Source organism: Acomys minous (assembly GCF_964271855.1).
Source record: "Acomys minous genome assembly, chromosome: 1".
Taxonomy (NCBI): Eukaryota; Metazoa; Chordata; class Mammalia; order Rodentia; family Muridae; genus Acomys; species Acomys minous.
In genome coordinates, this window is record NC_140483.1 from 12,051,289 (window position 1) to 12,063,771 (window position 12,483).

The 12,483-nt window shown below is 42.4% G+C and overlaps 1 protein-coding gene across 9 annotated transcripts in view; it reads left to right on the forward strand.

Moving 5' to 3' along the window:
* DISP1 (dispatched RND transporter family member 1) overlaps positions 1-12,483 on the forward strand; it is a 140,359-nt gene that overhangs the window by 67,616 nt on the left and 60,260 nt on the right. For 6 of the 9 annotated variants that reach the window (XM_084800379.1, XM_084800381.1, XM_084800380.1 and 3 more), the window contains one exon: positions 280-462. The exons of 2 other annotated variants lie outside the window; for them this stretch is intronic. The gene's annotated coding sequence lies outside the window, so the exon portion shown is untranslated. Of the gene's footprint in view, positions 1-279; positions 463-12,134; positions 12,270-12,483 lie in introns of those variants that run through there. One more of the 9 variants, XM_084800386.1, reaches the window with a different exon arrangement.

Sequence of the window (12,483 nt, forward strand, 5' to 3'; positions counted from 1 at the left end):
CCCTCCAATATGCATGTCCTGGTGTGTACATACACACAATAAATAAATAAATAAATAAATAAATAAATAAATAAGAAAGAAAGAAAGAAATAAGAACACTCGCTTGTCCCTGTGAGAATAGACCATTCAAATCTAGAACTGTGATAAGAAGCCCTGTGAAACTCAACTTTTAAGAGCCTCAAGACACAGAGTCATTAAGAATGTGGCTTTCTCAAATCTGAGAAAGCTCCAGTTGTCCTTGAGTGCCACCTCTAAGTGGCTTTTCTCTATTGTCCACAGTGACTACTGATGGTCCCAACACAGCCCCAGCTCTATCAGACTGTGTCCTCAGTTGGTGCCAACAGGGAGGAGTAGAACGTTAAGATGTGGGGCCTCGTGGGAGTCGACGCTCTGTTCCTGCACCCTGGCTGAGCCGCAGGCCCAATGGACGAGTGTGTACTGAAACCTTCAAACCATAGCCAAGTAGGTCCTTTCTCTTTGTGTTCCTGGTCCCTGCCTGGTTTCTCAGATACTTGTTATAATGATGAAATCATCCCAGGTATTGTTAAAATGATAAGCAGCTAACACTGAGATAAGCAATTGCTTCAAAAATTTATAATCTCTAATTTTTAAAAAAGACTTGTTATCTGTGGGGGATATGTATGTGTGTATCTGCATTTGAACATGTACCTGTGTGTACTTGCATGTGTGTATTGGCATGTGTGATGTGCATGTTGTCTGCATCTTTTGTACAGTGTGCATGTGTTGGTGCGTGTGCATGGGCCAGAGTTTGTGTAGTTCTGAATAACTTTCAGGAGCTGCTGCTCTCCTTTTCCCTAGAGTTTCAGAGTTGGGTCATCTGGCTTTTTAAGCCATCTTTCTGACTTCCAAAGTTAAAATTCTCTGATGAAAGTTAAAAGTGTTTTAATTTTACATAAGAATAAAGATTATTTTAGAAGTTTATGGCATTTGCACTTCTCCATATAAAAGGCCTGAGCTTGATTCTTGGTGCTGGTTTGACTCTTCTCAAAGCCAGCAGGGTGTGGATGTGAATTCCAAAGCCTCACTCCTGGCAGAGGAAGGAGAGGGTGTCACATTGTCTAAGGTCCCATAGGGATGGGACAGGGAATGCATTATGTTCCTTCACTGAGGATGAGGGCTGTGCTGACTGGGATACTAAGGGAATGCCACTTCAGAACACTGAGTACTTAGGAAGCCACGGATGCTGACTGAGATAGCCAGTAAAGCAATGCTATTCCTTGACTCAACAAAGCTGATGCCTTAACTTAGGAACAAAACAGAGTGTGCTGGTAGAATTTCTGTGGCTGCTCAGAGCTATTTTTATCTTTTATTCTCCTATTGTGTAAGGTACTGGCAATGATGACAAGCCTTTGCAAAGCATGAGTTCTGACTAAAAGTCCTAACATTGTAGTGTGAATCTCTCTTCTCAATGCATTGCTGTTTTGTTTTAAGGCAAAGATCATCTTGGCAGTACCTTGTTGTTAGCTTGGAACTCCAGTGCAATGCCTTACCTAGGAAATACTGTGCTTTCTTGCTATCAGTGATTGTGTAAGGATTGACGAGATGGCTCTGCAGAAAAAGATGCTTGCTAGCAAGCCTGATGAACTGTGTTTGGTCTCTAGGACTCCCCGTAGTTGAAGGAGGGAACTGACTCCCACACTTTGTTTTCTGCACTGTACACATCATAGCCCTGTTAACACATACACACACACACACACATACACACACACACACACACAAACATGTAACTTAAAACAATAATTGTGTAAGCTTATTTTATTGTTATTGTCAGTATCTAAACCAATGCTTTGCTCTCTGCATGTCAGGCTGTTTTCATGATTACGTTGTGATCTCACTCATTAGGTTGTGAGTTTTGTAATTAAGGAGTTTGAACACATGGGACATTTTCCTCCTACACTTGCACTAGAAGTACTGCAAACCTAGGTTATGTGAGTAGGCCCTGGGCTATGTTAACAAGGAAACCTGTTCTCTCTCCTGAAATGGTTAAGATGCTTCCTGAAGGCTCTACCTGGCCCCGGTCTTTGGGAAGCCCCAGCAGCAGTACCTTGTCACAGCCACACTTCAGAACCCTGGACCTGGAGCAATCACTACTGAATCATCAGGAGAAACATTCTGACTGACAGATCCAGAAAAGTCTACCACTGTGGACGGCCGTGGGCAGCTAGGACCCACTGAGGGTTTTAGCACCAAGGCCTGTAGAGACCGCTTCAGATACCTGAGGCTGGAACTGCCTCCCTGCAGAACGGAAGGGGCATCAAGATGGTTGTGGTTTCAGTGGTGTTTTTGAGATGGGGTTGGGGTCTTGTTTTTTTTTTTTTGTTTGTTTGTTTGTTTTGTTTTGTTTTGTTTTTTTGGTTTTTGGTTTTTCGAGACAGGATTTCTCTGTGTAGCCTTGGCTGTCTCGGACTCGCATTGTAGACCAGGCAGGCCTCGAACTCACAGAAATCCACCTGCCTCTGCCCCCCAAGTGCGCCACCACTGCCCGGCCGGGGTCTTGTTTTTTTTATACAAACTAGTTTTGAATTCCTGGACTCAAGTGATTCCTACTACCTTAGTTTCGCCAATAAGTGAGAAGACAGACCATTACCATTTCAGTGTTTTAAAATTTTTTTTTAATTTAAATTTTTTAAAATTTGTTCACTTTGTATCCCGAGTGTAGCCCCCTCCTTCGTCGCCTCCAGGTCCCCCTCCCTCTCTCATTTCCCCATGTCCCCCTCCCCTAGTCCTCAGGAAGCGGGAGCCCTCCTCCCCTAGCATCTGACAGCCTATCAAGTCTCACCTGGACTGCTTGTATCCTCTTCCTCTGTGGCCAGGGGGAGGTGATCAACTCGTGGGCACCAGAGTCCATGTCAGAAGTAGACCCAACTCCCCATATTATGGGACCCACAAGGAGACTGTGCTGCCTATTTACTACTTCTGAGCAGAGGGTCTAGGTCCACACCATGCGTGGTCCTTGGTTGGTGCATCAGTCTCTGCAGCACCCGCCTCTCCTCTGCCCGGATTTGTTGGCTCTGTGGTCTCCTTGTGGAGCTCCTGACCCCTCCAGGTCCCTCTATCCCCCAACTCCTCCATAAGACTCCCTGAGCTCCACCCCAGAGTTTGGCTGTGAGTCTCAGCATCTGCTTCAATCCCCTGCTGGGTGGAGTATGGCTTTGCTGAGCTGACTGATGATGCTATCCTGCCCTTAGAGATAGTGAGGCCCTTTGACTTTTTAGGACTCAAGCCCAGTTTCTAATGCATCCCGTTTATATAAACGTTTGCTGTCAGCCAGACCAGCACTGTAACAACACTGCCTTACTGGGAAATTTTGTATGTTCTCTTAGTCTTCAATTCTGACATAAGCTAAATATCCTTACTCCTTTCTCATTTATCATTACCTTATTTCTTATCTTTTTATAGCCATCTCTCAGAATTTTTTCTCAAATAAACAAATTTCTGAGGCATGGTTGATTTTCACAGTTTTTAACTGTTTAACTTTTGAATCGTTAATGCATGTCTTTTCAACATCTCAATCAGCTTCCTCTGCATTCATGACATACCTAACTCTAGTGCTCAGCCTTAGAGTTTGGGTGGTTTCAGGTTCTTTCCTTGCCAAAAACAATATTATCATATATTATAAAAAGTGTAAATAAATAAAGTGGATTTGAGTTTTATTTACTGTTCTGTACAGTTTCATTTTATGTCGAAGAACGTTATGTATCTGTGTAAGTCTTTAGCAGTGATGACATTTGTATTCAGATGACACTTAGTTTCCTATAATATCTAACAGTTAGAAAATTAGCTTGTACATATTTTTACTTCATGCTGTAAAGAAGGCAAGTGTAACTTTCCCCCCTAAACATCCAAAAATCTGACTTATGGAAGATTTCAGTTTGTTAGACGGAGTGCTGTCCTCTGTGCACACTGCTTTCGTTTATTTCAGTGTAGAGTTTGGTAACAAAATACAACTGAAACCCTTAAGAGAATGTTCTAATTAGATTAAAGTCAAGATATATTGTACTTCATGTTAGCAGGAGATTTCCTGCCAACAACTTCTATTGTAAAAATATCACAATTTGAAATCCTATATTGCAAACCAGAAATATTTTGGAAGCTGCCCAGAGCTGTTAATATTATGCTTTGTTTTAAACCCTTGTGCATCTCAGGATTATATTCTTAGGTCATCTGTCTGCAGTCTTGTTATTTTGTAATGCCTGAAATGGTTTGGCTTTTTTTTTTTTAATATAAACCTATCAAATCTGAGACTGCTCTTCTCTGAAATTTAATACTGAGTTTTTCGTGACAAGAAAGCTCTCCTTGCAGACAAATGTGGAACTGTAATAAACTGGCCTTGCATTAAATTTCACACTTCAAAAGGCAAGGCTTGTTGTTTTCTCCTTTGGTGTTTTGAGAAAAGCTGCCATTTAACATTATGTATAGTGGAGGGTAACCTTGAACTCCTGATCTCACTACCGTCTCCTCTCCAGTGCTTGAGGTTTTAAATAGTAATTTCTTTCAGCCAGGTTAACAGAGATTAGAATTGTTGTGTAGCCTACAGAGCAACAAAGACTGCTTCTTCCCTGAGACCCACGGATGCCCGGGCCTTTTCTCCTTGAGACCCATGGATGCCCGGGCCTTTTCTCCCTGAGACCCACTGATGCCTGGGCCTTTTCTCCCTGAGACCCACGGATGCCCGGGCCTTTTCTCCCTGAGACCCACTGATGCCTGGGCCTTTTCTCCCTGAGACCCACGGATGCCCGGGCCTTTTCTCCCTGAGACCTACGGATGCCCGGGCCTTTTCTTCTAAAGCACATATTCCAGTTTCTGACCTTTTAAAGACATTTGATAGCTCATTGGTTAATACTGAGTGGATTTCATTCTAGATGACCAAAACATTTTTTTGGTATTGTTGATAAAACATGTTTGATTTTCTAATATTTAATCAAATCAAACAGAATATATGAGCTAAAATCCAAGGCTTCCTACACTCATGAATTTCCATGATGCTTTATCATGGAGATCAGATTTGTACAGTAAGATTAGCCAGAGGTTAAATAGAAAGTCTATAGACTAGTGCCTGTAATGGCTCACTTTAGAGAAAAAAACATTCTTTCATTGTTGTTTAAAAATACCTGTTAAGTGATGTAGCTCAGCCAGCATGTGTGAGGTTCTGAGTTCAACCCTCAGTACTGCCACAAAGAAAACAAAGTGCAAACATAAAAATATCTCCATTAATGTCTATGAACACACACACACACACACACACACACACACACACACACAAACAACAACAACAACAACAACAACAACAAAACAAGTGAGAGTTGAAAAGCTGTCTTGAGAGTGAGCTTACATGTTAGCTCCTGTGCTGCAGTCAAACTTGACATGAAATGAATCTTGATTGTTGTTTCTGTCTCACAGTTTTGGTGGGAATTGTCCACAGGGCTTATATAAGTCAGCAGGAAAATAGATTTTGTATCCTGAATACTATATTTCAATTCTATACTTTGCATAGTAACAAATTATGAAATGTGACTTTTCAGTCAACATTTGTTAAGTGTAAATATTTAACTTAGCGCATAGTATAATATGATTTATATGCCTTTCTCAGAGGTCTAAAGATAATAGAGCCTTTGCCTTTAAATGTAGATTAAAGCAAGGGAGAGATATAAATGGCCTTGATTTTTAGAAATATTTAAAATTGGCATATGATAAGGGGTGTAATAGTGCTCTCAGGATCATGTGACTTAGAGTAGGATGTCATGATTTCTGCTTCAGACAATCAGAGAAGGCTTCGTGGAAGCCCCGTGGTTGGCCATATGCTCTACAAAGAAAGGGATTGTGGGAAGGTTGAAATGTAATAGAAGGGCACTGATGGTAGAGGCCTATATAGTGTAAGTCCAGAGAGCATGTGTGAAGCCTTGCTCAGTGCAGAGCACTGGGACCCAACTCAGCATCCCCCGTGCTGGGTGTTAAGTCCCAGGCCTCCAGCGTGCCAGGTAAACTCACTTACTAACCCTGACCCACACTCAGCACAAGGAGGAGGAGGGAGAGAAAGAACCTCAGTAAGGGAGGATCTTGCATTCCAGCTAAAATGACTAGACTGCACCCTGGCACGGGAGAGCCGTTAGCATTTTTGGAATGACAGCAGCTTGATCAGATCTGTCTCTTCTGCTAATGAATGTAGAAACTCTGTTTCCTAGGTTGGAAAAGTACAAACTAAGCATTAATCACACCTGTTAGGCTCTGGCAGTTATCCAAGGGACAGTTAAACTAAGGTGACCCAGGGGATGGGAGTGAGGGGATGGGTGGCAGTGGCCAGGGAGGGAGGGAGAAAAGCTGCAGTTGCTTTAAAGGTCAAAGATGACTCCCACTGTACCTCAGGATGCAGCATAGATCTGGTGGTCCATAAGTAACTCTTGAAGTTGAATTTGTGGGTTTGGGTGACTGAGAGAGTAGATGAAAATACTCTGAGCTGGTAAGATGGCTCAGCACTTAAGAGCATTGGCTGCTTTTCAGAGCACTCAGGTTCAATTCCCAACAATTCCATGGTGGCTCATAACTGTAACCCCAGTCTCAGGGGACATGATGCTCTTTCCTGGCCTCTGGACAATGCAACCACACGGTGAAAAACTTCTCAATTAAAAAGAAAAAAAAAAAAAAGGAAAACTCAAGAAGTTCTTTGATGCTGACAATTTATATTTTATATTGTCAACTTTGATCATCCAGGACTTATAAAGGGAATGTCCTTGGACAATAGGAGCTGCAGAATAAAGAGTAGAAATTGAGTGTGTGATGATATAGGCAGGGACCAGGCATGAGAGTCAAAACAAGCTGCCGTCAGGAACTGCCCCAGGTTTGGAGTAAGACATTCTAGAGGGTCACCCAAGGGCATGCAATAGAGGCTTACAAAAGCAGAAAGTGCTGGAAACTGAGTAAGGAGAAAGGAGACTTCCCTGAGGCCTGGCAGGTGGAGAAACACAAACAAAATTGCATATTGAAAAAGGACTGCTGAAGCAACAGTTGTGTCCGTGTGGGGAGAGGAGGAGTGTAGGATGAGGCCTGGGTGGCGTGTGGCAGTTGGAGGACAAGAACCGGTTGGCTAAGCAGCCCAAGGACCAGCAGGTTGAAGAAAGCATCACAGTGTTTATGAATGAAGGCGCTGACAAGGCAGGAACAATGGAGATGCACCTGTTGGAGAATGAGGCAAAGCTTGAGTTGGAGCTAAGACCTTTGCAGGCAGTCTTTTGTGTGCTCGGGGAGTTGTGCCTGCACTCTCCAGCTCAGCGGAGAGTTCTAATTCAAGTTCTAATTTCTGTACGTGTAAAGCAGTTTGAACTGAAACAGCCCCTGTGGCTGCCTTTGCGGGTACCCAAAATAACATGAATAGCTATGTTAGGAAATAGGGTCAGATATTGCAGGTGGTAATGGACAGGGTCTAGAAGACATTTGAGGCAGGTGTGGTACTGCTGAAGAAGCTTAGGACCCAAGTTTCCTAGTCTTGTATGAAAACACCAGCGGGGAGCATGGGGGGGCCAGGGGGGCTTCCAGTACCCTAACATCTGGCAGATGGGAATCACAGCAACAGAGAGAGAGCACCCCCTTCCCCAAGAGGTGCCTGTGAGTGCTAAGTGTCTTTCCCTTTCTGGAGGCTGTTTTCATTAACATCCCCAAACCTGGGAGAACAAAGCATGAAGGGACTTGGAAAGCAGATTTAGGGGAGGATTTTGTAGTGTGATGGTTGAGTAAGTCAGTGCTGAGCAAGTGGAGATGGCCAGGGGCGTGCTTTAGTGGAGCTGGGGCCGAGGAGAGGGGAAGGGCACATTCTTCAGCTGCCAGACAGCCCTGCAGTGGCATCTGGGAGCTGCAGATCTGGAGATAGAATTTCCAGCAGGAAGTGGGGGAAGGAGATTAACCGATGACAGCTGTCAGATAAGAAGAACAGGCCCGATTGATGCACATTTTCCAAGTGCCCAGAGCCTGTGACTATTCTACAGTTTACCTGTGCTCTGTCTTTGTTCCCAATCTGCTAATATAATTTGGAATGGTAAAACTGGGATTTATTTTATCTTTCTGTAGCGGCCTCAAAATTCATCAACACTGAATTCAGAGCCTGTGAGATCGTCTTTCCCTACATTTAAAATTTGTAAATGGAAAAGACGACATCAGGGTTACATGATGACTTGCAGGTTATTTATGAGCTCAGAAAGCCTAGCCTGAGTTTCCAGGTCTGCATGGACTGCCTCCTGCACTCTCTGTGACTTGAGCAATCCTGGGTTCTGGTCTGAGATCTTAAGTAGGCGTCTGCTGATCTGTACACCAGAAACACTAAAACCCAGCATGGAGTACTGTCTGTAGCTTTACTGGCATTTCTTCTTCTGAATTTATACTTACAAGTTATTAAGCTATTAGGGAGGCAGAGGCAGGTGAATCTCTGTGAGTTTGAGGCTGGCCTGGTCTACAAAGCAAGTGCAGGACAGCCAAGGATATATAGAGAAATCCTGTTCAAAAACAAACAAACAAACAAACAAATACATTACTGACTTGACCAAACTGGAAAACACCTTGCTGGAGCATTGCTCTGTGGTCTCCCCAGCATGCTCATGTGTTGCAGCTGATGGTCACCAGTGAGGAGTCGGTGGCGATGAGTGTCATGTAACAAAGCCTGCCTACCAGGCCAGCTTCAGCTGGGAAGGAAGGAGACAATGAGCAGCCGCCCCCCCCCCCCATTTTTAAATCACTTTTTTAAAAGTACCAACTGTGCTTCTTCTGCTCCCTGCCCCCTAATCCCTCTCCTGTGCTCCTCTGCCCTTCACAGAGAAGGAAGAGATTGCAATTGTACAGTAAAAAGTAAAACTTTCCTGGGAGTATTAGGATTTCTCAAGGTCATCAAGCATTTCCTTTTTTTCTCTGAATGCTATTACGGAAAGCTTGAAATTAATCATGTTTTTTAGGTAGTAGTAAACACCACGTGATAATACCAGACGTACTTTCACTTGCCTGTTTTCACACACCCCAGTTCTGAGAGGTCAGATAGAAATCAGCAGCTGTTACAAATGCAAATATGATGTGTGGGTTTGGAAGCTGGAGAGCTGGGCTTTGGAGTTTGTGACACTGTAATGTTCTAAGGAGTTTCTTGCAGCCATGTGTGGAATCAGTTGTAAAGCATTTTCATTTTGTGTGAGGAGAAGCACAGTGAAATGGGATTAGTCATTTTAATTTACTAAATGGAAGTATTGTTAAGGTGACCAGAGTGTTAATATACCTTCATTCTTAATTAGTTAGTGTAGTTTTGTGGAAGATTTTTAGATGTTACAGTATTAGAGTACGTGTGATATCAAATCATCAGACTTTGATTGTAGGGACTAACACTCTGGCTCAACTAAGTCCTTTTCCCTTTCATATTCCGCCTTCTTTGCCTCCCACTCCCACACTGAGGTACTTTAGTTAAACTTGGGAGATGTGGAGGTAAAAGGACCTTTAGGAGGCTAAGCTTTGCCTTTATCAGTGCTTCTTAGAACATGGGTCTGATCATATCTAGGAAGCCCAGACTTCCTAGAAAATGAAAATCTCCAGCCTACCTCCAACCCTGACTCCTGTCCAAAACCTTCAGCATCAGAATGCAGGTGATATGACCTGGTAACCAGTGGGGAATCCTGATGCACACTCCACTGAGAGCCACTGGCTTTATGGCTGGGATTTTACACCTTTCCTGTTTTTTATTGAGACATAGCTAACATACCAAAGATTTCACTGTTTCTCAGTGTCTGGCTGAGTGGGGTTTCACCACACTCTGTAATTTTTTTTATTCTGAAACATTTTGTCATTCAGAAGGAGACTCCACACCCATCAGCAGCTGTTCCCACCGTTAGCTCCAACCCCTGCTCGAGGTGGCCGTTAGGTAGTTCACTTCTGTCACCACGGCTCGCCTATGCTGCATGCTTTGTCTAAAGAAAGTCATGGAATATGTGGCCTTTTGTTTCTGGCTTTCACTTAACCAAGTTTTCAAGGTTGACTAGTGCTGTTGCATGCACTTCGCTATCTTCATGGGCAAATTGCATTGTATTGGAAAGGTACATTGGTGGCATGTTTATCCCGCTGTCATGTGATGGAGGGAATGCAGGTTGTGTCTACTTTTCTTTCTTTCTTTCTTTCTTTCTTTCTTTCTTTCTTTCTTTCTTTTTTTGTACTCTTAAGTATTTATGTCCACATTTTGAAACAATTTGTTTTCAGTTCTCTTTGGTACATGGAGTCAGTTATCATTTGTGATAGATAAGACCAAAAAGTCACTGGAAATAAGCGATCAGTGAATCATCCAGAAATTCAGGTTCCTGTGAACCTGAACCCATGTTCACAGCATTCTCATCAGATAATCATTGAAGCCTGGCTTTGTGTGTTTCTGTGTAGAGACAGCTCCCCTGATATATATTGCTGGTTCCTTAACATTAATACTTGTATCTAACAGCAGTGTAACTCGTGTCTGAAAGCGTTTATGTCACACATAACTCTGATTAGTACATCCCAGCCTCCTTGCACATGAGAGCACCAGGCCCTTAAACAGCAAGATCGCCAGCAGAGAGCACAAACACTGTGACTCTGTGGCATTCATTCAGCTGCCAGAGATGTATCTGTTTGTGGTATGACAGGCAAACAGAAGAGCTTCATCCTGTTTGGTCTCCCCTGGGACGTGTGCACCAGCAAGTCAGATTTCCCACCACTGCAGTAGCATGGCTCAGTATCTGTGAAAATACCCTAAGGATTTTGTGGAGGGTTACAAGTAACATATCTAATAGGCAAATTCACAAAGTATGAACCCAGAAATAATGCATTTAATGCTCAGTATCAACTGCACCTGGCAGTGGAGTTGCTGGATCACGGAGGCCGTTAGGCTCTTCACAGTCGTCCCCCCAGCACCCTGGAAGAATTCCGGCTTCTATGCTTTTGGCAATGTTTGGAATTCTTTCTTTGTTATGACCATCTTTGAAGATATGAAATGGTATCCATTTCATTGTGGTTTTAATTTTTAGTTCCTTAAATTATTAATAAGTATTAACTACTTGAATGCCTGAGAAACACCTTTTTAAAACCCTGGACTCTCTTAAAATGGATTTTCTTTTTATGGATGACTTCTAGTTTTTGGTTTTTATGTTTGTTTGTTTATAAACATACATCTGAATGGTAGACACTTAGGTATATGATTTGAGAATTTTTCCCTCATTCTGTATGTTTAATCTTTTTACTTTCTTGAGAATGCCCTGTGATGCATGAAACATTGTTTTGATGAAGCTCAGTTTCACCTTTTTCTCTTTTGTTCATGCTTTGGAAACTTGAATATCCACTTTTCATGTAATTAATCAGCATGTCCTGACAGAAAACTGTTCACACAATTTTATTATTAAAGACAAGCAGGGCAGAGGTCATGGTTTTAATAAGCTGTCACTTGCTTTTGAAAAGGTTATAATTTATAAATATATGGTATTTTTGCAGGGGTTTATTAAAATTTATATAGATTTACCCTAGCATCGTTATGGCCATCTGTTTATAAAAAGCAGTGTTAAGTTAATTTAGCCAATGGCTATTTTTATTTGGCAAAATTGGGGGAAAAACAAACCAATTATCACTGCTTGAGTTAATACTTCCTTCTTTAAAAAAAAAAGAAAGAAAGAAGACTGCCTTTCTTAAACTGTGAACTTCCTCCTTTGAAAGCAAGATCTCAAGACCCGTGTGTGAAAGAGTACAGGATCCAGGCTTGGAAATAAACAGGCGTTGGTGTTTATTTGTGTTAGTTTAGATGTAGTAGCCAATGTGTCAGAAAACTCAGTCTGAGGCTCTTAAACCAGGCTGAGCACGCAAACAGTATCAGCCAACATGGCTTTAATCTACTAAGTAACTTTAAATCCAGAAGATCAAAGGACATTATAACTAAAAACAGCCCTTGTTGCAATTTCCCTGTAGAAGCAGGAAAGGGCTAGAAATTACATGTCACCTTCATATCCTGGCTGGCTGACCTCGGTGCAGATCAGTCCCTCTGTACACCAGCTGTTACCATTAGTAAGACTTTGCCCCAAGGGGTTAAGTAGGAGAAAAACTTTCCCGTCCTATCCCAGAGCAAACAGAGAAGTTCCAGCCCCTTACGTGCCCAACTCAAAGCACTCTGCATGCGCCTGTCACTCACCCCCCTCCTGCTTTCTGTTGTGCCTGCCCAGTCCTCGCTGCTGTATGGCCTTTGTAGACCAAACTGAGACAGAAGTTTCTTCTTTTAACAGAAGGTAATGTCTTTATTTCTGCTTCTGTAGGTGGGTGTTTGTTGTTTTTAAGGAATTTTCTTTTTAAACTGAAACTATTTTCTGAGCCTATATACAAACCCAGTTTACTTTTTTTCAATGTAAATTCTAAATAGTGTTTTAATGCTTTAAAATTTTTGCAATATCTATTTGGATTTATAGTGTGGTACAGTATAGGAGGGTATGCTATTCCAGTTTA